Source organism: Schistocerca americana, chromosome 2 (genome assembly GCF_021461395.2).
Source record: "Schistocerca americana isolate TAMUIC-IGC-003095 chromosome 2, iqSchAmer2.1, whole genome shotgun sequence".
Classification (NCBI taxonomy): domain Eukaryota; kingdom Metazoa; phylum Arthropoda; class Insecta; order Orthoptera; family Acrididae; genus Schistocerca; species Schistocerca americana.
The window spans coordinates 212635036-212662564 of NC_060120.1; the positions used below are offsets into that span (position 1 = coordinate 212635036).

A 27529-nucleotide genomic window follows, 5' to 3' on the forward strand; every position below is an offset into this window, starting at 1 on the left:
AATGTAAAATTATTCGTTCCACACCATTACGATTAATCGTACAAATGATCAACCGAATACGAAACTAACCAAATGCCAATATGTCGTTTATGAATAAAGAAATCTGATCTTAAAAGGCTGTAAAAACTGTTAATATGTGCCTGTATTGCGTGTGGGGTGCGGCGTGAACAGAACGGTGACGTCACAGTAAAGGACGAAACGTGTTGGTCAGTGTCTCCGAGGTTTCTAGTCTCGGACAATGTAAGTCAAGTGAATGCAGTAACCTGGTGAATGAGTTCAGTGCGTCATGTTGTGCAGTCAGAGTGCGCGGAGCCCTTCTGGAGCCTTCGCCGTCTCTACACTGCCGCTGAAGCATCCCTGGAACGCCTCGCGCCGTGTCTAGTTGTTAATGGCATGAGCTGGGCCGTACATCTGCCGGCTGCGACATTCACTCCGCGGGACCGGTCCAGGGTTCGCATCCCGGCGCGGCCTGTGCCCGCATGCCGGCCCGCATACTAGCTGCGCAGACAGGCGGCGGCTGTCGGCGGTCACCGCTGACGCGACATCGCCAAGAGCCCGCTGCCTTCCCACGCCCCGTATCTCGTCTGCGGTTACGGGACAGACGGCGCTAGGTGCAAAGGGCGTGCCGAGCAAGGAATGCACCAGAGCGGCAGGAGATCGCGTTTACTGGAGCCTAGGTCGGTTGTGCAATACCTTACTATTAAAATAAATTAACCACAGAGGTGGATTCATGCTTTTTTAATTTATTTATTTTGTTTGTTTATTTATTTATTTATTTATTTTATTTTTTATTTATTTATTTATTTATTTTTTTTTTTTTTTTTTGCGGCAACAGTCTAGTAACTGGTTTGATGCGCCCCGCCACGAATTCCGCTCCTGTGCCAACCTCTTCATCTCAGAGTAGCACTTGCAGCCTACGTCATCATTTGCCGGAGTAATGAGTTTTGCTATTTGGGAAGCAAAATAACTCATGATGGTGAAAGCAGGAAGGATGTAAAATGCAGACTCGCAATGGAAAGAAAAGCGTTTCTGAAGAAGAGAAATTTGTTAATGTCGAGTATAGATTTAAGGGCCAGGAACTTGGTTCAAATGGCTCTGAGCACTATGGGACGTAACTTCTGAGGTCATCAGTCCCCTAGAACTTAGAACTACTTAAACCTAACTAACCTAAGGACATCACACACATCCATGCCCGAGGCATGATTCGAACCTGCGACCGTAGCGGTCGCGCGGTTCCAGACTGTAGCGCCTAGAACCGCTCGGTCACGCTGGCCCGCTAGGTCAGGAAGTCCTTTCCGAAAGTATTTGTATGGAGTGTAGCCATGTACGGATGTGATACAAGGACAATAAATAGTTTAGATAAGAAGAAAATAGAAGCTTTTGAAATGTGGTGCTACAGAAGAATGCTGAAGATTAGATGGGTAGATTACGTAACTAATGACGAGGCAGTGAATAGAATTGGGAAAAAGAGAAATTTGTGGTACAACCTGATCGAAAGAAGGGATCGATTGGTAGGAAACATTCTGAGACATCAAGGGATCACCAGTTTAGTACTGGAGGGGAGCGTGTGGGGCAAAAACCGTAGAGGGAGACGAAGAGATGAATACAGTAAGCAAATTCACAGGGATGTAGGTTGCAGTAGTTACTCGAGGATGAAGAGACCAGCACAGGATAGAGTAGCATGGAGATCTGCATCAAACCAATCTTCACACTGAAGACAACAAGAATACTCCACTCCCGGTCTTACTCTACAGTTCTTACCCTCTATAACCCTCTCTAGTACCACGGAGGTCATTCCCTGATGTCTTAAGAGATGTCCTATCATCCTGTCCCTTCTCCTTGTCAGTGTTTTCCACATATTCCTTTGCTCTCCGATTCTCCGCAGAACCTCCTCATTCCTTGCTTCATCAGTCTATCTAATTTTCACATTGGTCTGTAGCTCCACATCTGAAATGCTTCGATTCTCTTCTGTTCCGGTTTTCTCACAGTCCATGTTTCACTATCATACACTGCTGTTCTCCAGATATACATTCTCAGAAATTTCTTCCTCAAATTAAGGCCTTTTTTTGATAATACACTCCTGGAAATGGAAAAAAGAACACATTGACACCGGTGTGTCAGACACACCGTACTTGCTCCGCACACTGCGAGAGGGCTGTACAAGCAATGATCACACGCACGGCACAGCGGACACACCAGGAACCGCGGTGTTGGCCGTCGAATGACGCTAGCTGCGCAGCATTTGTGCACCGCCGCCGTCAGTGTCAGCCAGTTTGCCGTGGCATACGGAGCTCCATCGCAGTCTTTAACACTGGTAGCATGCCGCGACAGCGTGAACGTGAACCGTATGTGCAGTTGACGGACTTTGAGCGAGGGCGTATAGTGGGCATGCGGGAGGCCGGGTGGACGTACCGCCGAATTGCTCAACACGTGGGGCGTGAGGTCTCCACAGTACATCGATGTTGTCGCCAGTGGTCGGCGGAAGGTGCACGTGCCCGTCGACCTGGGACCGGACCGCAGCGACGCACGGATGCACGCCAAGACCGTAAGATCCTACGCAGTGCCGTAGGGGACCGCACCGCCACTTCCCAGCAAATTAGGGACACTGTTGCTCCTGGGGTATCGGCGAGGACCATTCGCAACCGTCTCCATGAAGCTGGGCTACGGTCCCGCACACCGTTAGGCCGTCTTCCGCTCACGCCCCAACATCGTGCAGCCCGCCTCCAGTGGTGTCGCGACAGGCGTGAATGGAGGGACGAATGGAGACGTGTCGTCTTCAGCGATGAGAGTCGCTTCTGCCTTGGTGCCAATGATGGTCGTATGCGTGTTTGGCGCCGTGCAGGTGAGCGCCACAATCAGGACTGCATACGACCGAGGCACACAGGGCCAACACCCGGCATCATGGTGTGGGGAGCGATCGACTACACTGGCCGTACACCACTGGTGATTGTCGAGGGGACACTGAATAGTGCACGGTACATCCAAACCGTCATCGAACCCATCGTTCTACCATTCCTAGACCGGCAAGGGAACTTGCTGTTCCAACAGGACAATGCACGTCCGCATGTATCCCGTGCCACCCAACGTGCTCTAGAAGGTGTAAGTCAACTACCCTGGCCAGCAAGATCTCCGGATCTGTCCCCCATTGAGCATGTTTGGGACTGGATGAAGCGTCGTCTCACGCGGTCTGCACGTCCAGCACGAACGCTGGTCCAACTGAGGCGCCAGGTGGAAATGGCATGGCAAGCCGTTCCACAGGACTACATCCAGCATCTCTACGATCGTCTCCATGGGAGAATAGCAGCCTGCATTGCTGCGAAAGGTGGATATACACTGTACTAGTGCCGACATTGTGCATGCTCTGTTGCCTGTGTCTATGTGCCTGTGGTTCTGTCAGTGTGATCATGTGATGTATCTGACCCCAGGAATGTGTCAATAAAGTTTCCCCTTCCTGGGACAATGAATTCACGGTGTTCGTATTTCAATTTCCAGGAGTGTAGAATGCCCTCTTAGCCGGTGCTAGTCTGCTTTTGAAGTCCTTCTTGCTTCGTCCGTCATTGGTTATTTTGCCGCCTATGTGGCAGAATTCCTTCATTTACTTCGTGACCATCAATCCTGATGTTGAGTTTCTCACTGTTCTCATTTCTGCTACTTCACATTACTTTCGTCTTTGTTCGATTTCTTCTCAATTGATTGTACTCAACAGATTGTTCAGTCCATTCAGCAGATCATGTAATTCATCTTCACTTTCACTCAGGATAGCAATGTCATTACCGAATCGCATCATTGATATCCTTTCACCTTGAATTTTGATCGCACTCCTGAACCTCTAATTCCACCATTGCTTCCTCGATGTACAAATTGAACAACAGAGGCGAAAGAGTACATCCCTGTCTCATAACCTTTTTAATCCGAGCACTTCTTTCTTGGTTGTCCACTCTTATTATTCACTCTTGAGTCTTGTACGTATTGTATGTTACCCGTCTCTCCCTGTAGCTTAACCCTATTTTTCTCAGAATTTCGAACATCTTTTACGTTGTCGAACATTTTTTCCGGGTCGGCAAAACCTATGACATGCGCCTTCAATTTTCTTTCGTCTTGCTTCCATTATCAACCGCAAAGTCAGATTTTTCTGTCTGGCGCCTTAACCTGTCCTGAAGACAAACTGATCGCCATCTAACACATCCTCAATTTTTTTTTTCATTCTTCTGTATATTTTTCTTCGCAGTAACTTGGATGCATGAGTTGTTAAGCTGATTGTGAGATGATTCTCGCACTTGTCAGCTCTTGCAGTCTTCGGAATTGTGTGGATGATATTTTCCCGAAAATCGGATGGTTTATCACCAGACTCATGCATTCTACATACCAAAGTGAACTTCCAGCAATAATTTTAGAAATTCCGATGGAATGTTATCTATCCCTTCTGCCTTATTCGCTGTTGAGTCTCCCACAGCTCTTTTAAATTCTGATTCTAATACTGAATCCCCTACCTCTTCTCCTGTTTCTTCTGCTATCACATCAGACAAATTTCCCCCCTCATAGAGGCCTTCAATGTACTACTTCCACTTATCCGCGCTCTCCTCCGCACTTAACAGTTGAATTCCCGTTGCACTCTTAATGTCACCATCCTTGCTTTTAATTTCACCGAAGGTTGTTTTGACTTTCGTATCTGCTGAGTCAGTCCTACCGTTGTCCGTCAGTTGTTGAGAACAGAAAACTCTTTGAATTTTTCGACAAAGGACAAAGTTGGTGAAGAAGTCACTCTGCCTAAGGGGCCTTTACTGGCACCAACCTTATCCAAATTGTACACAAAGGACTAATTCTCAGTAAAATAAAGGAATTCATCTACGCACATAATACTACTCTTGTTGGATAGCGAAAAAAATTATTGTATCCAATTGATGACTAGATTCGAGCGTAAGCTCATTATGAAATCATCTAATAAGCTATGAAATGTCATCCATTAGGACTACCACGCGACTGTTCATTCTAGTTAAACACATCTTTTAGAGCAGTGCAGTGCTGGACTTAGGTGGCTGTTGTTCAGCCCTGCACTGATTTACAAGACGTGTTTAACTAGAATGAACAGTCACCTGGCTGTCGTAATGTATGTTACTGCGTAGCTTATTGGTATGTACGAACTGTCAGAGTTATCTTTGTACTGTAGCACTGTTTTGTAGTGTGTTAAGTACTTTTTTTTTTAATGAACACACCGCCATTTTATAAAAGACATCATATTTTCGCCGGTGACTGTAACACTTTCTTTATTTCAGGATTGCAATTTCGGCCTTAGGTATGAAAAGTTTACACCGCCACTTGATTGTATTGTTGTTTATTTAATTACTACCTAGGTTTCGGCCTTTCATGCCATTTTCAAGTGATTGAGTTTATGTCATTAACATATACTGCACGACATCAAGCTCAAAAGTGCCATAAATTAAGAAAATATGGCCAATTTTGAGCTTGATTTCCTGCAATACATGTTAATGACATAAACTCAATCACTTGAAAATGGCATAAAAGTCTGAAACCTAGATCGTAATTGAATAAACAACTACACAATCAATTTGCGGTGTGAAACTTCCTGGCAGATTAAAACTGCGTGCCCGACCGAGACTCGAACTCGGGACCTTTGCCTTTCGCGGGCAAGTGCTCTACCAACTGAGCTACCGAAGCACGACTCACGGCGCGTACTCACAGCTTTACTCCTTTCTTTCAGGAGTGCTAGTTCTGCAAGTTTCGCAGGAGAGCTTCTGTAAAGTTTGGAAGGTAGGAGACGAGATACTGGCAGAAGTAAAGCTGTGAGTAGCGTGCGTGAGTCGTGCTTCGGTAGCTCAGTTGGTAGAGCATTTGCCCGCGAAAGGCAAAGGTCCCGAGTTCGAGTCTCGGTCGGGCACGCAGTTTTAATCTGCCAGGAAGTTTCATATCAGCGCACACTCCGCTGCAGAGTGAAAATCTCATTCTGGAATTTGCGGTGTATTCATTTAAAAATCATTGTATAACCGTTGCTCAGCAATATCAAAAACTTTTTACTTGCTTGCTATTTGGTTTCTGTTTTTAGGACGATTTGATAACGAGCTTAGGCTCGAAACTAGTCATACTGCAACTTCGGCAGTTATTTGCAATTTCTGTGCGGTTGGTCCCGGCGGAGGTTCGAGTCCTCCCTCGGGCATAGGTGTGTGTGTTTGTCCTTAGGAAAATTTAGGTTAAGTAGTGTGTAAGATTAGGGACTGATGACCTTAGCAGTTAAGTCCCATAAGATTTCACACTCATTTGAACATTTGCAATTTATTGCATAATTTGGTAATCTCAGTGTTTATGATATCATGTCTCCTATACTACTTGTCCTTCAGTGATACAATTTGCAGGTATCTTCAGTAGTACATGCGGATAGTGTGTGTAAAATGTGTTGAGGCGAAATGACTAACGAAAATTTTGTAAACTAGAAACTTTTTCTTTCGTTTTTTTGTGTGTGTATGTATATGTGTGTGTGTGAGGTGGGAGGAGGAATTTGCACACTATGAGTTGTGCTTCCTGAAAACGTACACACACTTTTATTTTAACGCTTGACTCACTGTGTGAAACCTGTAACGTAAGATTATACCTCTTAATGAGTTGACTGTGACTGCATTTTGAATTTTTAAAATCGAATTTTTGTTGCTCCAGGAAGCTGTTGGATATACAACTCGGCCTGGATGGCCGTTTTGTGCTTTCAGTAATTTTACAGCTTCACTCAGTAGCAAGCCAGTAGCGACGGTGAAAGGGCAGCTCCATCGAATAACGATTGTGGGCTAGATCGGTTAGATAAGCAGATCGAGACAGTCGGGGTCGTGTACACCGTACAGTCAGCCGTCGTCTTCTGTGGAGGGGCCCGTGGCGGAACGGCACGGCTGACAGCTTGGAACGCCAACCGAGGCAGAACCGTCTCTTCGCTGGTGGACTGAAAGACCGAGCAGGCAGGTGGGAAGTCTGAGCACAGCGAACTCAGAAGGGTAGGAAAACAACCTTGCCTGTGCGAACACTGTCGGCGGAGGTATCACAATCCAGCGCAACTGCGACCAAATATCAGCTAGCAGCCACTTCACTGAGGTGGAAAGAGTCAATGGATAGCGATATACACATATACAGGTGGCAGTAGTACCATGTACACAAGGTATAAAATGGCAGTGACTTGGTAAAGCTGTCATTTGTATTCAGCTGATTCATGTGGAAAGGTTTCCGACGTGATTATGGACGCATGACGGGAATTAAGAGACGTTCAGTGTGGATTGGTAGAGGGAGCTAGAACCATGGGATACTCCATTTCGTAAACTGCTAGCGAATTCAAAAAATATTCCGAGATCCACAGTGTCAAGAGAATGTGCCGAGAATACCAAATTGCAGGCATTACCTCTCACCGTGGACAACACAGTGGCCGATGTACACTTGTCAGTGCTAATAAAGCAACACTGCGAGAAATAAAATCAGAAACGCACTACGAACGCAGCCGTTAGCACAGTGCAGCAAAGCTTGGCGTTAATGATGATCGACTCGACTGCTTTAGCTGCCAGCACGACATTGCCTGTAGCGCCTCTCTCATGCTTGTGACCGTATTGGTTCTACCCTAGGCTACTAAATAATCGTGGCCTGGTTAGTTGTAGGAGCTGATGGTAGGGTTCGAGTCTGGCGCTGACCACACGAAGATATCGACCCAAGCTTCAACAAGGCTGTGAGCAAGCTGCTGGTGGCTCCATAATGGTGTGGGCTATGTTTCCATGGAATGGACTGGATCCTCTGGCGGAACTGATTATGCTCAACTACATGGATCCATTTGAAGCCATTCATGGACTTTTGGTTCCCAAACAATGATGGAATTTTTGTGAATGACAATGCACCATGTCAACGGGCCACAGTTGTTCGCTATTGGTTTGAAGAACATTCTGGACAATTCGAGCGAATGATTCGGTCACCCTGATCGCCCGAAATGAGTCCCATCGAATATCGAGAGGTGAGTTTGTGCACAAAATCATGCTCCAACAACAGTTTTGCAGTTAGACTTATTGAGTCCATGCCTCGTCGAGTAGCTGCACTGCGACAGGCAAAAGGAGGTCCGACACGATATTAGGAGGCATCCCATTACTTTTGTCATCTCACTGTGTGTAACCTTAGTGGACAGATATCCACTTAAAAGAGAACACCGATTGGTTTGGAGCGCTGTAGACAATGTAAAACTTGTACCAAGCGGCCACATGGTAAACCTACGCAGTGAAGTGACGTTATGTGCGAATCTGTTGTATAGAAACGACACAGAAAGATAGGTCGACGTGGGACCGTGACAGAGAAGAGTCGTATCAGATTTAGACGTGCCCGTGACGACACTGCGAATGAACTTTCGCCATTTGTTGGGGTATCAACGCGGACTGACCACTGTACCTACAGGGAATGGTATACCACTCGCTGGAGTTAGTAGCGTTTCTCCATGAGATTAATAAACACAGCTACACATAACAGAGACTTTATTTATCAGTAATGTATTCTCCCTCAGTACTAACAAAACTCTGCCAACACTGGATTAACTTTTTGATTCGGCGACTGCAGACATCACATAGTTCTGAAGCGAACTCGTCGAGCCATGTTTGGAGCGCATTTTGAACCGGAAAGGAACTTCTTTGAAGGTTGTTCGATAGAGAGCGGAAAAGATGAAAATCTGAGGGCGCAAGATCAGGTGAATAAGGTGGATCCGGAATGACTTTCCGTCCCAAAGTCCTGTATAGCAGAGCGCGGGGGCGCTTGTGGTGGAGTAGCATCCCTCCACGCACTCTTCCTGCTCGTTTTTCTTGTATCTCGTTTACAAGACGACTCAGTTGTTAATAATAAATGTCAGTAGTGATGGTTATACCTCTGGGAAGCAATTCGCAGTGCACTATACTGCAGCCGTTCCAACAGATGCGTAAAATTATCTTTTATGGATGCCTGCAGGTCTTTGTAGGTGACGTTGCTGCTTTGTTCGGACTTAACCGTTCCTTTGTTTTCCGTGTGTTAGCACAAAGACACCATTTCTCGTTACCAGTAAAGATATAGGACAGGAATGGTCGGTGTTGTTCACAGGCCAATTGATGACAAGCAAGCAGAGATGCACATAATATGGCTACCCACGTGTTTTTGATTTTGGCTTAGAGGACGCGGTACTCATACAGCCGATTTTTGAACCTTACCTATTGCATGCAACTGTCGCACAATGGTGGAATGATCGCAGTTCATCCCGTTTGCCAGTTCTCGAGTACATCGAAGTGGATCATAGTGGATTAATGCTTTCAAACGATCTTCATCAAACCCCGAAGATCTTCCTGAAAATGGAGAGTCACTAATGTCAGAACGATGCTCTTAAAACGAGGAAACCATTTTCTTGCCGTGCTCTGTCCAGTGGCATTATCCCCATACACGGTGCAAATGTTTCCGGCTGCCTCCGCTGCTGTCACCCCTCATAGTGAAGAAAATGCAAATGCTCCGATATCTCGACTTGGCATTCCATTCTCTAGAGTCCACAGCTCCCCTCACTACCTACAAATGACATAATGACAATTTTTAACTCAGATAACACGAGTGAACTACAAACAAAACAACGAGAATCGATAAGTAAACCAATAGCAACCGGAACACGAACTTGCAAAACAGGAATGTTACAAACTTAAACACCAACCTAATAAAACGGCGTAAGAACAGCGGTCTTTAAACAATCCTAATCTGCAGGGACTAGATATGAGTGTTACGCCTTGTCAATGACAAAAAGATTCAAACTTCACAGGAATTGCCGAATTCAGTGAACTCAGATCCATCTCCACCTTTCGACGGAACATAGCGGAGGGAACTGCACGCAGTGGGGTAGTATGTCTCACAAAAGAGGCTCTTTATAGATGCGCATCTTCAATGGGCCAGACGACACAAAAACTGAACAGTAGCTGGGTGGAGGCGTGTAGTGTGATTGAACTAGTTGCGAATTGTCACTTTCCCAAATGACGAGAGGCATCGAGCACATAGGTGGTGGAACGAGTCGTCAAGCCGTAGGGCGTGTGTAGGATTTAGGTCAGTTTGCAGGGGGTTGTGTGATGTCGTGAGTGTGTTTAGGGTATTACCACATTAAGTTACCGTGAACATCAACCAGAACATTTATCTCAGCTTCGCTGCGCAGGTGTTGTTCGTGTTCTTGATGATGAGTATGCTGTGTATGTTCCCACACTCTGTCATAATAATAGCCATCTGCATACGGCTGCACAGATACAATTCCAGAAAAAGGACAGGGTTCAGTGGCACCACGGTATAATATTGCAACACCCTGCAAAAGTTGGTGCGCAGATTATGAATTTTTTTTAGAAGTTTTATTTCTATGCGCATTCAAGCAGTAAACCACTGGATGGCACTGTTGACATTACGACATTGCGCTTTGGGCAGATAAGAGTTTGCGACATCAGACAACGGTCGAGCGCATGGAAAGCTAACATGAAGTGACCAAGAATAAGGTGATATTTTGTGCCTCGGGCCCTTGCATGTTCTCGAGAAACTCACACGTTGCAAATTTAACTGGACCTTGAAACCCGTGCTAGGGACAGAACGGACTAGGAATAACTGACAGGACAAGCACGATGAAGAAAACTTACTCGTCCCCCCTCCAGTAGGACAACGTCAGAAGCGTCGAGGTTTTTTTTTTTTTTTTTTTTTTTTTTTTTTTTTTTTTTTTTTTTTTTTTTTTTGAGTACGTGCAGATGTAGATTCCAGTATCGGGGGTAGACAGCCGCGTGGTGGCAATATGGGTGAGGATAGCAACAAGCAATCTGTATTTTTGTAGCTGGTTTGATGCCGCCCGCCAGGAATCCCTGTCAAGTGCCAACCTCTCCATCTCAGAGTAGCAGTCGCAAATTATGACCACAGTTATTTGCTGGGTGTACTTCAGTCTCTGTCTTCCTCTACAGTTTTTACCCTCTGCAACTCTCTCTAGTACCATGGAAGTTATTCCTCGATGTCTTAACAGTTGTCCTATCATCCTGTCCCATCTTCTTGTCAGTGTTTTCCATATATTCCTTTCCTCGCCGATTCTGCTGAGAACACTGCGCACCTAAGCAGTCCATCTAATTTGCCTCCAGGATGGTTTCGTCTGAAAGATACTACCAACGTAATAATTCTGCACAGGAGCACCATACAGATTATATCTAAGCAGTGGAAACACGCCAAGAGTCCAGAAGTGACACGACATCTGAAGTGCTTCGATTCTCTTCTGTTCCGGATTTCCCACAGTCGATGTTTCACTACCATACAATGCTGTGCTCCAAACGTACATTCTCAGACATTTCATCCTCAAACTAAGGTCTACGTTTGATTATAGCAGACTTCTCTTGGCCAGGAACGCCCTTCTTGCCAGGCTAGTCTGTTTTTTATGTGCTCCTTGCTCCGTCCTCATGAGTTATTTTGCTGCCTAGATAGCAGAATTCTATAACTTCATCTACTTCGTGATCACCAATCCTGAAGTTAAGTTTCTCGCTGTTCTCGTTTCTGCTGCTTCTCATTACTTTCGTCTTTCTTCGATTTACTCTCAATCCATATTCTGTATTCATTGTACCGTTTATTTAATTCACCAGGTCCCGTAATTCTTCTTCATTTCCACTAATGATAACAATGTCATCAGCGAATCTTATCATTCATATCATTTCAGCTTGAATTTTAATTCCATTATTGAACCTTTCTTTTGTATCCTACACCGCTTATTCGCTGTGTAGATTGAACTGTACGAGCGAAAGTATACAACCTTATACCCTTTTTAATCTGAGCACTTCATTTTTGGTCTTAACTTCGCATCCCAAAGCATTCAGTCGCGCCGCCATTCTATCGGTGTCTTGAACTGGAGAGAATGACAGGCATTTGAGTTTCAGAGAAACCGCGACCCGCTCTTTGTGATGGAAATCGGTTGGCAACCTGCCCGCTGATTAACTCGTCGAGTTCTGGCACGGGGTGCGCCGTTGCTGCGGCGTGGCGGCTGAGTGACTACGGGTGGAAGTTTCGCCGATGCAGGGAGCTGGGGTCTAGATAGCCTCTGCCCGCTGAGCGACTTCGACCGATGGACTGCAGGCTGTCTACGATCCGGATGGACGAGGCTGCCCTCGTGGACTCTTAGACGCCTATAACTCTTCGTCCACTCTCCTGTCCTACCCTTGGGGGGTGACTGGGATGACAGAAGTGACCAGGGTGTCAGAGGTGATGGTACTGACTGCAGATTGCCGTTCGGCATCAGGATGCCTTGCACCAGCTACGCACACAAGCGCACGATATATGGACAACGAGCACGTGCGGGGGTGCTCAGCTCCGGAGGCCCTGGACGGTCTGCGCTCTTCACAACCGGCAGCTACCGTGACAACAGGCCACCAGGACAGCAGGGGGCAGAGGGCGTGATCGGGGTGTCAGCGCATTCCGCGACCGACTGCTTTTGGGCAGGCGCGCCGATGTGCTTTATAAGGTTGCTTGAATAAACATCTGTCAATGCTACCTCTGTTTCACAGCACGCCCTGGGGTGAATCTGATCACTCTCTCACCATTTTCCCCCAAGCCAGGTCGTTATAATAGGTACATATTAAGGCTCGTAGTGCCACTGATCGGCGATCAAATGGTGCTCTGGAAGCCTGTCTGTGTGTTTTTACCCACTAGGTGGCAAGTGTGCTGAGTTTAGAGGTGAAGTGTTGTGTCCTCGCCAATGAACACAGCTGGAACTGGCGGGCTAAGATTGTTTCGGACTGGCACCATAGGCGGCGCTTTCAAGTTCACCGCCAACAACAAGGGAGGCCTAATCAGCAACTTCCACGCCGCCGTCAATGAGATGGACTTCCGCGTTGTGAGTGGCCACAGGCAGCAATGTACGGTTGGCGTACTACAGTTCTAGTACAGTGTTCCAGGGTTGCTGTCCGTAACTACAGTTCGTAGGGAAGATCTGCCTGAGAGACTTAGTCTACAAATGGAGTTACCTATAGCCTTCGGATCGGGACAAGTTTACTACAGTGATTGAAAGTGTGGCGCCCAGAACAAACATAGAATTGTTGACATTGTATTCAGTAACGCGCGCCTTGAAGGCCACTGCTTAGTTGCATCCGCCCGCAAACATGTCGAACGAGTTGTTGTACAACTTGAGTATCGCAGTGCAATAAGTGTATATTTGCCTGTCACCAATTTGTTTGCACTTTCACAGTTCCTCTGTCCACGATGGAGCACCTAAACCCGTACGACATGCGCGAGTCGTTCTATCCGGACGACGCATACACATCAGAGCAGTGTTTGCAATATTCATTCTAAGGTGCAAGCATGCCCTGCCGACGAGTATGCACTCCTGTTCAACAAGTTCAGCCATTAGAACAAGGTCGCGTTGTGGGCCTACAGGGAGCTGCGTGGATATATCGATGGATTGCTTCAGATGTTGGGTACAATGTATCGATGCTGTTTTGCTGCTTTCAGCTGTGGTCTATGGAACATTCCCACATCCGCAGACCAGGTTCTGGATGTCCATGTGGCACAGACGCACATGAAGGTCAGCTACGTTGGGAGAGCAGCAGTGGCTGACTAAACATCGTCCAAGGTAGAAATCTGGACACATGTTGGACCGGATGTGTCACCAAGGATCATTGGGAAACCGTTTGTTTGCAGCGGGATGAAGATCACGTGTGCCTCTGGCCAGGCCACCACTGACAACATGACACTTCCGAGCAGGGCTTCTCCGGTGCCGTGAAAGGGCCGACTAGAGAGTGGAATGGTGCTCTGTTGTCTTCAGTGATGACAGTATTTCCTGTCTGTATGCGAGTAATGAACGTACACGTCTACGGCGCAGGTGTGATGACGGGCTTGCCCGCATTGTATTCGCCCATGACGCATAGGTCCCACCCCAAACTTCATTGTGTGGGGTCCATCAGTTATAACTCGCGATCACACTCGGCGTTTCTGCAGGGTAAAGTAACCAGCGCCCACTACATTTCACATGCAGTTATCCCTCTGCTACTGTCGTTCCTTCGACAGGAACGTGGTATGCTTTTTCAGTACGACATCACACGTCCACAGACGGTTAATGCGACTCAACGTGCTGTTCATGGTGGACAGCTGTCCTGGCCAACGAGAGCACCAGATCTTTCGCCAAATGAACACATGGTGAAGGGGAGCCTGCGAGAACCGTCGCCGAATTGTAACAAAATGAGCAAGGTGCTTTTTACGATCGCTCACAGACGAGAATATAGCCTTGCGTCGTCGCCAGAGGGGGTTCAATATGAACTGTTGCCACTGTCTGAACACCCTTTATTCTAATATGTGTGTTCCACTTGGTCTGAATTTGTTATCATGTACTCCTCTAAAGACGAACTATCTGTCACATCACTTGCCAATAAAATGGCCCTCTTCTTATGGCTGTTGCATTTTTTTCCGCCAGTGTATATTCAGGAATACAGAGAGTCAGGTCGCTGAGGAATAAAATAAATAGGAACTGCAAGGACGCTAAGAGGAAATGGCTGCATGAAAAATGTGAAGAACTCTAAAAAGAAATTATTGTCAGAAGGACTGGCTCAGCATGTAGGAAAGTCAAAACAGCCTTCGGTGAAATCAAAAGCAAGGGTGTTAACAATAAGAGTGCAACGAGAATTCCACTGTTAAATGAAGAGCAAAGAGCGGACAGGTGTAAAGGGTACACAGAAGGCCTCTATGAGGGGAAAGATTTGTCTGGTGTAATAGAAGATAAAACAGGGGTCGATTTAGAAGAGATAGGGGATCCAATATTAGAATCAGAATTAAAGAGACCTTTGGAGGTCTTAAGATCAATTAAGGCAGAAGGGATAGATAACATTCCAACAGAATTTGTAAAATCTATGGGGGAAGTTGCAACAGAACGACTATCCACGTTGGTGTGAATGTGGCGACATACCATCTGACTTTCGGGAAAGCATCATCCACACAATTCCTAAGACTCCACGAGCTGACAAGTGCGAGAATTATCGCACAATCAGCTTAACGGCTCATGCATCCACGTTGCCGATAAGAATAATATACAAAAGAATGGAAAAGAAAATTGAGGATGTGTTAGATGACGATCAGTTTGGCTTCAGGAAAGGTTAAGGCACCAGAGAGGCAATTCTGACATTGCGGTTGATAATAGAAGCGAGACTAAAGAAAAATCAAGACACTTTCATAGGACTTGTCGACCGGGAAAAAGCGTTCGACAATGTAAAACGTTGCAAGATGTTCCAAATTCTGAGACAAATAGGATTAATAGGGAGAGAAAGGTAATAAACGATATGTACAAGAGCCAATAGGGAATAATAAGAGTGGACAACCGAGAACGAAGAGCTCGGTTTAAAAAGGGTGTAAGACGGATGTAGTCATTCGCCCCTACTGTTCAGTCTATGCATCGAAGCAGCAAAGAGTGGAATTAAAATTCAAAGTGAAATGGTTCGCTCATGACATTGTTATCCTCAGTGAAAGTGGACAAGGTTTTACAGGATCTGCTGAATGGAATGAACAGTCTAATGGGTGCAGAAAATGGATTCAGAGTATATTGAAGAAAGACAATATATTGAGACATAGCAGAAATGAGAACAGCTAGAAACCTAACATCAGAACTAATTGTCACGAAGTAGATGAATTTAAGGAGTTCTACTAGCTAGGCAGCAAAGTAACCAATGACGGACGGAGCAAGGAGGACATCAAAAGCAGACTAGCACTGGCGGAAAGGGCATTCCAAGCCAAGAGAACTCTACTAGTATCAAACATAGGCCTTAATTTGAGGAAGAAAGTTCTGAGAATGTACGTTTGGAGCACAGCATTGTACGGTAGTAAAACACAGACTGTGGGAAAACCGGAACAGAAGAGAATCGAAGTATTTGCTACAGACGAATGTTGGAATTTAGATAGACTGATAAGGCAAGGAATGAGAAGGTTCTGCGGAGAATCGGAGATGAAAGGAATACGTGGAAAACACTGACAAGGAGAAGGGACAGGATGGTAGGACATCACGGAATAACTTCCATGGTACTAGAGGGAGCTGTAGAGCGCAGAAACTGTAGATGAAGACAGAGATTGGAATACATCCAGCAAATAATTCAGGACGTAGGTTGCAAGTGCTACTCTGAGATGAAGAGGTTGGCACAGGGGAGGTATTCGTGGCGAGCAGCATCAAACCAGTCAGAAGAATGATGACTAAAAAGAAAAAAAATGATTTGGCGACCATTCAGCGACGTTGTCTAAATTCGACAGAACTTCTAAGTCACCCAATGTTAATCCCACATAAAATGTCTGGGGCTATCTGGAACAGCGGGTGACAGGTAGCAATTTTGCAGCTCAGCATGGACGAGCGGCTTCAGCTGGACACGGCGTACCTGAAGCAACTCTTGGACTCTACTGCCATATTGAGGCAGTTATCAATCCTGGAGCCGATGTTACACGCTATTAGCGCGCCCGTGTCCTGTCGCGTCCGCCCTCATGGCTGTGAGCACTTGCCCGCGGAAGTCTTAAGATTCCAGTTTTGAGTCCCGGCACGGCACACGGTTGTAATCTGCCAGGAAGTTCCAAATCAGCGCACACTCCGCTACAAACTGAAAATTCATTCGGGATTTGTGGGCCCAGGAAATCAGAATCATTAGATTTGTGGAAGGTGAAGCCCCGTCACAATGAGATGGCTGACTGTCTGCGGCAACAGGTTCATAGGAAAGAAAGGACCAGATCTGTTGACTGCAAGTTTACCCGTCTTCAGTCCTACGGATTTTTATGTGTAGAGACACATAAAGTACTTAGTTTATCCGACTAGTGCCTATTACTGTATCATTGTAGTCTGTGAACGCTTGCAATCCCTTCAGCGGGTTTTTTTAGAGGCTGCGATATATTGTGGTCAATTGCTTAATGTATTTGTAAAAGTGAGAGGAGCATCTTTCGAACATTTTCCAAGAACAGGTAGCAATGGTAAATATTTTTATGAACAGTCAGCTGCAAAGAGAAAACATTCCATTGTGTGTTGCTCGGACGATAACGACGCAAAAATCAGACATTTCAGGGACTATGTTTATCGGAAGCGTTTTGCTAGTTTTATGTGGGGAAACTCGCTTGAAAATTTGTGCAAATATTCTTTTGTGTGATCTGTGAAGCTTAAAGATGTACAGTGCTCAATTATACCGAATCGGAGCCATTTCAGTTAATGCTGTATAAGCATTGCGAAGCAATAAAATTTCATTATCTGGCAGGCTACGTGCAAGCTTCCACTCCTTCCTTGCTATATTTCAGTGTTTATAAGTGTTCAGAAATATGAGGAAAAGTAATCTGAAATTATTTAGTCGAGGATGAAGAACATAGAGGAAAAAATGTAAAGCTAAGAGCTCTGGAAATGTACCTATTACAAAGCCCATGTTTCCGCTTCGACTTTAAACCGTTTGATTATTTTTCATTGCGATTTAATAGAAAATACACTTGCAATTATAGTCATTGTTTATTACGCGAATATTTCAACCTTAAAAAGCTTAAGTGTGCGATCACGCTCGCCACTAATTTCACAATACTATTTTCACTGTGGTTAATATCATTCTGTATGTTTTCACATGAAAATTTCTACAGCTTAAATGAAACATTGTATAGGAAAACTGCCATTTCTTACCATTCACAGGCTATTGTTCACCGTAAACGCTTGAGACACTTTTAAACTCGAATGCAACGTCCTTCAAAACCCCTTATTGTCATCTTACCCTCTCAGTTCTCTATTTAACCACGCTTTCTCTCGTTCCGCTTCCATTGCTTACCCATCTTCGAAATTAATTTCATTTTTAATATTCACTGAAGTCAATATAACCCTGTGCGCTTGAAATTCGCGACGTGTTCCACTGATTCGCTCGAATCACACCAGAACAAATTCTGCGCGCTCAAACCACAATACCCGCATCGTCAGCACAGTAACGATCAACGAATGCCTGCCTTCCTAGAAACTTGGCTCCTAGTATGTGGAAGAAATGATGTGTTGTACTGTATGGAACTGGGGACCTAGAAACGGCGGAGAGGCTTTGTCTCCGCCGTAGCAGTGGTTCACAACCCCACCACAGGCCACAGCAGTCCACCCATAACACCGCCGCCCCACACCGAACCCAGGGTTATTGTGCTGTTCGGCCCCCAGTGGACCCCCGGAAACGTCTCATAACAGACGAGTGTAACCTCCGCCCCCCCCCCCCCCCCAATGTTGGCGTGGTAGAGTAATTATGGTGTACGCGTACGTGGAGAAAGTGTTTGCGCAGCAATCGCCGACATAGTGTAACTGAGGCGGAATGAGGGGAACCAGCCCGCATTCACCGAGGCAGATGGAAAAACGCCTTAAAAACCATCCACATACTGGCTGGCACACCGGACCTCAACACTAATCTGCCGGGAAGATTCGGGCCAGGGACAGGCACGCCTTCCCGCCCGGAAAGCAGTGCGTTAGACCACACAGCTAACCCCGGCCGAGCACCGATACGGCTACGCACACGATAAAATTGTTACTCGTAGACCTACTATAGAACTACACTTACGCTTACATACTCCAGTTTGTAAGTTTGTTCTAAAACCACACCCACACTAATGGTAAATGAACACAGGTTCAGTTCTGGAGCAGAGGGAGGGGATGGTAACTGCTTGTTGCCGTCCATGGCGGTCATACACGCTGTTAAGAATCATGTTCCCCTTCCATAATGGCCGGCCGGTGTGGCCGAGCGGTTCTAGGCACTTCAGTCTGGAACGCGCGACCGCTACGGTCGCAGTTTCGAATCCTGCCTCAGGCGTGGATGTGTGTGATGTCCTTAGGTTAGTGAGGTTTAAGTAGTTCTAAGTTCTAGGGGACCTCAGATGTTAAGTCCCATAGTACTCAGAGCCATTTGAACCATTTGAACTGCTTGTTACTGTCTTCCCTCCCCACCCCATTCTCTTTCCGCCAGCAAATTTTACTTGCAGTTACCCACAATTTTAATGTACTGTCGATGCCTGCACTTTAATAATAATAAAAACAAAACATATAAAATGTTTTGGTACATCAATAATAATTATATCATTTACATCTGTAGCTGCTAAGTGTCTTTAGCGTAATATCTAAGAAATTGCATTCGTCCAAAAATTTGAGAAAAACACGTGTCATGCAATTAATTTAAGAAATATAATAGTAACACGCTCCCACAACTAAATGGTTCAAATGTCTCTAAGCACTATGGGACTTAACACTGGAGGTCATCAGTCCCCTACACTTAGAACTACTTAAACCTAACTAACCTAAGGACATCAAACACATCCATGCCCGAGGCAGGATTCGAACCTGCGACCGTAGCAGCAGCGCGGTTCCAGACTGGAGCGCCTAGAACCGCTCGACCACAGCAGCCGGCTCTTCCACAAGTCTTACAACGTTTGTGATCTGTTTAACTGTATTGTGGTGTGGTTCTGACACAATTCATTCATATACTTAAAGTTGCTTCAGCACTTCGTTGAAGTCCAGAGACAATAAAGAAGCCTGGCACAAATGTCGTCATTCACAACTATCATTTCACTTACGTAGCAGAAATAATGTTGCGCTTGCAAAACTATTATGGAGAGTACACGAAAAATTCAGCTCCTATTTTTCGAAACATACACCTCGGATCTTTTCTGGCAGTCGTCCTAAATATTTCACTAGATCATTGTCGTGAACACTGAACTATAATCTCGGTTACTCACTTACGTACTTCATCACATTGGGCAAGCAGTGTATATGCAATCAGAAACACATTTTATGAAACGTGAGGTGAAACCACCCAACACTACAATAAACTCCGTCCGAATATGGCTCGGAAGGCACATGGTTCCGACTGACCGCCGTGTCATCCTCAGACGTTAGGCGTTACTGTATGCGGGTATGGATGGGCATGTGGCCATCACACCGCTTTCCAGGCCGTTGTCAGCTCTGATGACTGCAGCCGCTACTTCTCATTCAAGTAGCTCCTTAATTAGCATATCACAAAGGCTGAGTGCACCCCGCTTGCCAAAAACGTGTGTCATACACGGATGGTCGCCCATCCAACTGCTAGCCAAGTCCGCGAGCGGTTAAATTCGGTGATTTGACGGGAACCAATGGTACCACTGTGGCAAGGCTGTTGGCCATAATTTTCAATACTGGTTCTATTCCCGGTCGGGTTGGAGATTTTCCCCGCTCGTGTACTGGGTATTGTGTTGTCCTCATCATCATTTCATCCTCATCACCGGCACGCGAGTCGCCCAATGTGGCGTCGACTGAAATAAGACTTGCACTCGGCGGCCGAATCTTCCCGGATGGGGCCTCCCGGCCAACGATGCCACACGACGACCATTTTATTTCCATACTCGGATCTATTTCTAGTGTAACGGGCTGCACTGGATACTACTGATAATTAAGTCTTAAACGAGACGTTTTTGTTTTATTCACTATTTCATTTCATGCACTGTGCGTTTCAGTGGCTGTGCCATGACCATAAGATGGTAAACTGCATAAATTACAATCTCGTTGTGGTTAGTGAAGTAGACAAATGACCTTCAGTCGCAGTGAGGAACAGATTGTGTGTGTGTGTGCTCTAGGGATGAAAAACTTCTTTAGTATTTATCCAGAATGTAAAAAATAGAAAACAATTGTCTTCACTGTAAATAAGATTGACTTCGTGGAACATGAAGTATACAGGGTGATTAGTCGATAATGTAACAGTCTTTCAGGGATGATCGAGAAGGGAAATGTGTCAGTTAGAGGTGACGCACCCTTGTCCGGACACGACTGTGTCGAAAGTTAGAAGCGAAAATCGTTCTGATACTTCTGACAGTGGAATAGACGTACCAGTACCGTTGTTGCTGACAGTGTAGTCTATGCAACTTTCAGAGGTGGTAGTGTGAGCCAAAACAAGAAAAAAATCTCTAGTGAACATCGGCTCTAAAATGGATACCTTGAGAGCTACGAGCGCAGGTTGAACATCGATAATGTGAAACACGTCTCTTTTATTGAAGTGCTCACGGCTCTTAAGGTGCGCCTTTTACACTCCAATGTTACCGGACAGCTTTTTCTTGTTTGCTCCATACAAATCTTCCAAAAATACGGAAACCAAAACGTTCGCAGTAGAAGAGAGGTGTTTCACGGATCGAAGATGAACAAGCGCTCATATCGCTTGAGGTATGCGTTTCAGAGCTATGTTTAATAGACATTTTATTTCTTGTTTTGGTCCATACTACCACCTCCGAAAGTTTCCTACCCTACTGCTTTAGTAACAACAGTACTGATGCATATTTTCCATAGTCAGAGGTATGAGAAGGATTTTCGATTATAATTTCCGACTCTGTTGTTTCTGGGCGAGGGTTCGTTGCCTCAAGTTGATTCAATTACACGTTGTCTTCTTTCTTTTTCGTCAACTTTTGCCCGCAGTTGCAGGTATACAAATTGCGCAGTCATAATAAGACTCTCATTTCAGTTGCAAAAGATGGTATTTAACATACGCAATTTGAAACAGATTTATCCTTATCCATCACCTCTGAAAGTTTGTGACATCATCACCCTCTATAAATGAACATTTAGAGACTTTTGGCCAAGCTGGAAGCAAGATTGCACTAAACGACGGAAAGCGAGAAGAGTTGGGTTGTTTGCGGGAAGAGACCAAACAGCGGCGTCACCTGTCTCATCGGATTAGGGAAGGAAGTCGGCCGTGCCATTCAAAGGAACCATCCCGGCATTTACCTGGAGCTATTTAGGGAAATCATGGAATACCTAAATTAGGATGTCCGGAAGCGGAATTGAACCGTCGTTCTCCTGAATGCGAGTTCAGTGTGCTAACCGCTGTGCCATCTCGCTCGGTAAGCGGGAAGACGTAAGGGATGTGCGCAGGTGTAAAAGCTTTCTTCATTTTCAGAAAACTGCATATATTCTATCAATCATAAGTGTACAAGTGAGGTTTCCACATCCAGGAAAACATGGACAGCGAAAAATCTAGAAAAAAAAAACCCGAAGAGAACTCTTTGTGGTGCTACAGACGAATATTAAAAGAAATTATGTACAAGCAAGATAGGAAACGATATTCGATCAGACGAAAGGTAGAAGCCTGCCGACGATCGTTATCATACGAAGGGATAAGTTGAATGAATCAATTAGAGCTGACAAACGAAATTTAAAGAAAGTAATTTTTACGAAATGGCGTGAGTTTACAATAAACAGACCTGTATTTTTTGCCTGATTCAATCTTTCTGATCTCAGACAAAACGAAATTTATTACTGGAGCCTATATAGCATCATAGCTATTGTGGTATCAATAACTGGTATGTCCTTGACAGGTGCAACACACTGCAAGGCCAACCTCTAGCTTCCGGACAGGCGCAACCTAGTTACAGTTAGACACCATAGGGGGCGCACTGCCGGGGAAGGGAAGTCGCAACACCAACAAGGAGTTGAGCTACATGAATGGAAGTTTGTATGCGTGTTTCTACACCTGAAGGAAGTTGTGTATTCCGATTGCGCGCCAGTCGCATCAGGTTTGATTTAAATACACGCAGTAACAGACGTGAGCGTCAATTACCTTTGAGATTACACGTGATGAGTTTACCTTAGTCAAAAATGCCTTTAAGGCGACAAAGACGCAATTGTCAACGCCTCACTGAATTTGAACGAGGTCGTGCAATAAGGCTGCGAGAAGCTGGACGTTTCTTCCGCGTTACTGCAAAAAGACTTGGCAGGAATGTAGGCATTGCACAAGATTGCTGGCAACGAGAATGTAAGGTCGCAGGAGGATCAGGCTCCGAACGGCCACGTGGCACTACTGAGAGGGAAGACCATCGTGGTCGGCATATGGCTCTGGCACATCGTACTGCATCTCCAGCAGAAGTATGAGCAGCTGTTGGCACCACAGTGAACAACGAACTGTTATAAATCGGTTACTTCAAGGTCAGCTCCGAACTAGACGACCCGCAACGGGCATTGCACTGACCCCAAACCAGCGCCATTTGGTGTGAGGCGAGAGGTCGTTGGAGGGCAGGGTGGAGGTCTGTTGTGTTTTCTGATGGAAGATGGTTTTGTCTCTGTGCCAGTAATGGTCGTGTGCTGGTTAGAAGGCCAGTTGATGGCCTGCAACCAACTTGTCTGCGTGCTAGGCACACGGGACCTACACCTGGAGCTGTGGTAGGCGGTGCGATTTCGTATGACAGCAGGAGCACTCTGGTGGTTTTCGCACACAACCTGACTGCAAATTTGTTCGTGAATCTGTTGATTCGATCTGTTGTGCTGCCATTCGTGAACAGGAGGTCTTTTCCAACAGGATAACGTTCACCCGCACACCGCTGTTGTAACCCAACATGCTTTACAGAATGCCGACAAGTTGCCTTGGCCTGCTCGATCACCAGATCTGTCTCTAATCGAGTACATATGGGAAGTCATCGGATGATAAGTCCAGCGTCATCCACAAAAAACATTTAACAGTCCCTGCATTGACCGACCAAATCCAACAAGCATGGAACTGCATCGCACAAACTGACATCCGGCACCTGTACAACATAATTCATGCACATCTGCATGCTTGTACTGAAGCTTCTAGCGGTTACACTGGTTGCTAATGTACCAACATTTTAAAAAAATGGCTCGCAGCACTATGGGACTTAACATCTGAATCTGAGGCCATCGGTCCCCTAGACTGACAAGGGAACCTCCCCATCGCACCCCCCTCAGATTTAGTTATAAGTTGGCACAGTGGATAGGCCTTGAAAAACTGAACACAGATCAATCGAGAAAACAGGAAGAAGTTGTGTAGAGCTATGAAAAAAATTAATAAAATGTACAAACTGAGTAGTCCATGCGCAACGTATGCAACATCTAGGAAAGTGTAGGCGCAGGAGCGTCGTGGTCTCGTGGTTAGCGTGAGTAGCTGCGGAACGAAAGGTCCTTGGTTCAAGTCTTTTCTAGACTCAAAATTATACTTTCTTTATTTTCGCAAAGTTATGATCTGTCCGTTCGTTCATTGACGTCTCTGTTCAATGTAATAAGTTTAGTGTCTGTGTTTTGCGACCGCACCGCAAAACCGTGCGATTAGTAGACGAAAGGACGTGCCTCTCCAATGGAAACCGAAAACATTTGATCGCAAGGTCATAGGTCAACCGATTCCTCCACAGGAAAACACGTCTGATATATTCTATACGACACTGGTGACGGCGTGTGCGTCACATGACAGGAATATGTTGTCGGCCCACCTAACTTGTACACTTAACGAATGGGTAAAAAGATTCTTCTACCTTGCCCGATTTAGGTTTTCTTGTGGATATGATAATCACTCCCAAAAAAGTGGTGAAAACATAAGAGTTTGTCACATAAACTGAAAATAAAAAATTAAACTTTTCCCCCGAGGGAAGATTTGAACCTAGGACCTCTCGTTCTGTAGCTGCTCTCGCTAACCAAGGGACCACGGCACTCATTGACACCCATTGTCCTTCATGTTGCCTATCTTCAAATGGACTACTCAGTTCGTATATTTTACTAATTTTTTTCATAGTTCCACACAACTTCTTCCTGTTTTCTCAATTGATCTGTGTTCAGTTTTTCAAGGCCTATCCACTGTGCCAACTTATAACTAAATCTGAGGGGGGTGCGATGGGGAGGTTCCCTTGTGAGAACTACCTAAACCTAACTATGGACATCACACACATCCATGCCCGAGGCAGGATTCGAACCTGCGACCGTAGCAGCAGCGCGGTTCCGGACTGAAGCGCCTAGAACCGCTCGGCCACAAAGGCCGGCACCAACATTTCAAATTTGCAATGGTTTATCTCGCGCTTACATTAACCTGTGATCTTGCAATGTTAATCCCTTAAACAAGTTACCTAAATAAATGTACTTCCGAAATTTCATTGCTCTACATTAGTTATATTTTGGCGTTGCGGTTTTTTTTACATTCGTCTAGTTCCCAAGTGAGCGTCAATCCGCCAAACGTAGGTATAAGCACACGCACGGTACCGCTTCGTCACTATTCGTACGGTATCAACAGTACTCCGGAACAGCATCCGGACTGTGTCTATAATCGTCGTCAACAAGAGCGAAACTAGACATTCCACAAGTGATCATAGTTATCGTTCGCTGCATTCAGGGAAAGACCAGTTTTCATAGATCTGTATAAGTGAAGCTTTAAGCATCTGTTCATACAAGAATTAGGTAATCTGTACTTTCTCTGAATAAATTACTATAAATAGCTGCTAATTTTGGTTGCTTTCAGTTTTGAAGTAGTTTACCTAAACCTGTTTGGCCCTACGAAGAGTTTGTATAGGTGCGGCTTGTTAGCGAGCCAACTCAGTAACATCAACTGCCGGGCGGAGTGGTCGCCGGCACGGTAGCTCAGCGTGTCCGGTCAGAGGGTTTAGCTACCCTCTGTAATAAAAAAATCTGAGTGAACGGATCAACGAACAACCTGAACGACTGTCATCGGACGTCCGCGACGAACGAATTCAACGAACAATATAGAACAAAATGAGATAAAAAAAAAGAGAGAGTGGCCGAGCGGTTCTAGGCGCTATAGTCTGGAACCGCACGACCGCTACGGTCACAGGTTCGAATCCTGCCTCGGGCAAGGATGTGTGTGATGTCCTTAGGTTAGTTAGGTTTAAGTAGTTCTAAGTTCTAGGGAACTGATGACCTCAGAAGTTAAGTCCCATAGCGCTCAGAGCCATTTTTTGAACAGCAACTACTTTCGGGGGGTAGGGCCGCGTCTCCTTCCACATTTATGTTGGACAGCAAGAGTATCTGGGTGTACACAACATTAATCAAAACAATATATATCAAAGGTCATTATGCGTCAATGTCGTCAACAGGGTAGAACACATTTACCCGTTTGAATAAAGTTATTACACTGTCTGGTTCCACATTGTCGCCGTTATGTGGAGTGAACTCTGGAAAATCTATTGGACACAAAAAAGCTGTAGGGGACAAAATAACAACTAAATGGATTGGAATATGTAGGAAGAACCCGATAGCTTGCGTTTCATCACTTTTCTGTGTCGAAATTCCAAATGGTTCAAATGGCTCTGAGCACTATGGGACTTAACTTCTGAGGTCATCAGTCCCCTACTCTTAGATCTACTTAAACCCAACTAATCTAAGGACATCACAAACATCCGTGCCCGAGGTAGGATTCGAACCTGCGACCGTAGCGGTCGTCCGATTCCAGACTGTAGCGCCTAGAACCGCTTGGCGACTCCGGCCGGCCCGAAAATTCCACCTGCGCACTTCGTCGACTAACTGGATACATAGGAAACGTCCTAGTACCCCGTCTGTAGTAGCTTTCAGGAGGAACTATGCGTGGGAAGCGTAGCAAGTGGAGATGTGGAGCGGAGTTGTGCTAGCCCGTATGAGCGGTTGCGCAGGCGTAGCGTCTTGTGCAGTACTTACCGAGGCGCACCTCTTGAAGCGAGCGGGCGCATGCGCGTCGCCCATGTCTGCCGGTGTGCACGTGACGTGACGTAACGCAACTGTGACGCTGTCGGCGGCAGGCTGCCTCGCTGATACGCACTGGCGGACTGACGCGCCCGACCTCGGACGGGCCCACGCAGAACACGCTACCCACTCTTTGTGTGTGTGTGTGTGTGTGTGTGTGTGTGTGTGTGTGTGTGAGGCACGCCCCACTCCACCCCAGTGGAAGCACAGCACGCGCACGCTTGCAGCTGCAGCTGCAGCACGCGACACGCTGCCTCTCCCGCCTACCCCCTCCCCCTTCACTCTCTCCACCGCCCCCTTCCCACCTTTGCCAATGCTGCCACTGCACTGGGAGTGATGCCCGTGGGAAAACTGCGCGATCGCGCTTTCCGCTCCAAGTGGCGTTGAGGTTCTTATGACGATTTACCGATACAGCAGTTCTGCAACAACAGCTGCAGAGAGAACACCGCAGTGCATAGCAGAGGGTAGCTAGGAATAATTTGCGATGTAGACGGAAATACTGCTTCAGACTCGTCCGATATACCAGTTACTTCACGTTTACGTGAAGCATATTCCAACAAGCGTTTATTAAATCCTTTTTAAAGTTACTTGAAAACAGTCTGGTTAAAATGAGTTAAATTAAAGAAAAGCACAAGATAAAAAATTATGTCCATGCACAGGTTACTACAGTGCTGTTGTAATTTATTGTTTCATCATCATCATCACCACCACCCTGTACAGTTTCCAGCCACTGGCTGGGTCGCTGGGTCTGCTTGCAGCACAAGCCAATTCCCTTCGCCCACCTGTCGTAACGGGCTTACTTGGCTTATGTTATTATATGGTACGTCAACTATTGCTTATCGTTCAAATGGTTCAAATGGCTCTAAGCACTATGGGACTTAACATCTGAGGTCATCAGTCCCCTAGACTTAGAACTACTTAAACTTACGGACACACACATCCATGTCCGAGGCAGGATTCGAACCTGCGACCGTAGCAGCAGCGGTGTTCCGGACTGAAGTGCCTAGAAACGCTCGGCCACAGCTGCTGATCGTCATGTAAAACATTACTGAAGTGTGTACTTTTTTTTTGCATTTTGTGTGTTAATGTTAGGGGTTA

At 45.8% G+C, this 27529-nt stretch overlaps 1 non-coding gene across 1 annotated transcript; it reads left to right on the forward strand.

The window, feature by feature from the left end:
- The first annotated feature begins 5823 nt into the window (after positions 1 to 5823).
- Trnas-cga lies at positions 5824 to 5900 on the forward strand. Its single transcript has one exon. It is a non-coding gene; the product is annotated as a tRNA-Ser (tRNA).
- Positions 5901 to 27529: the final 21629 nt, after the last annotated feature.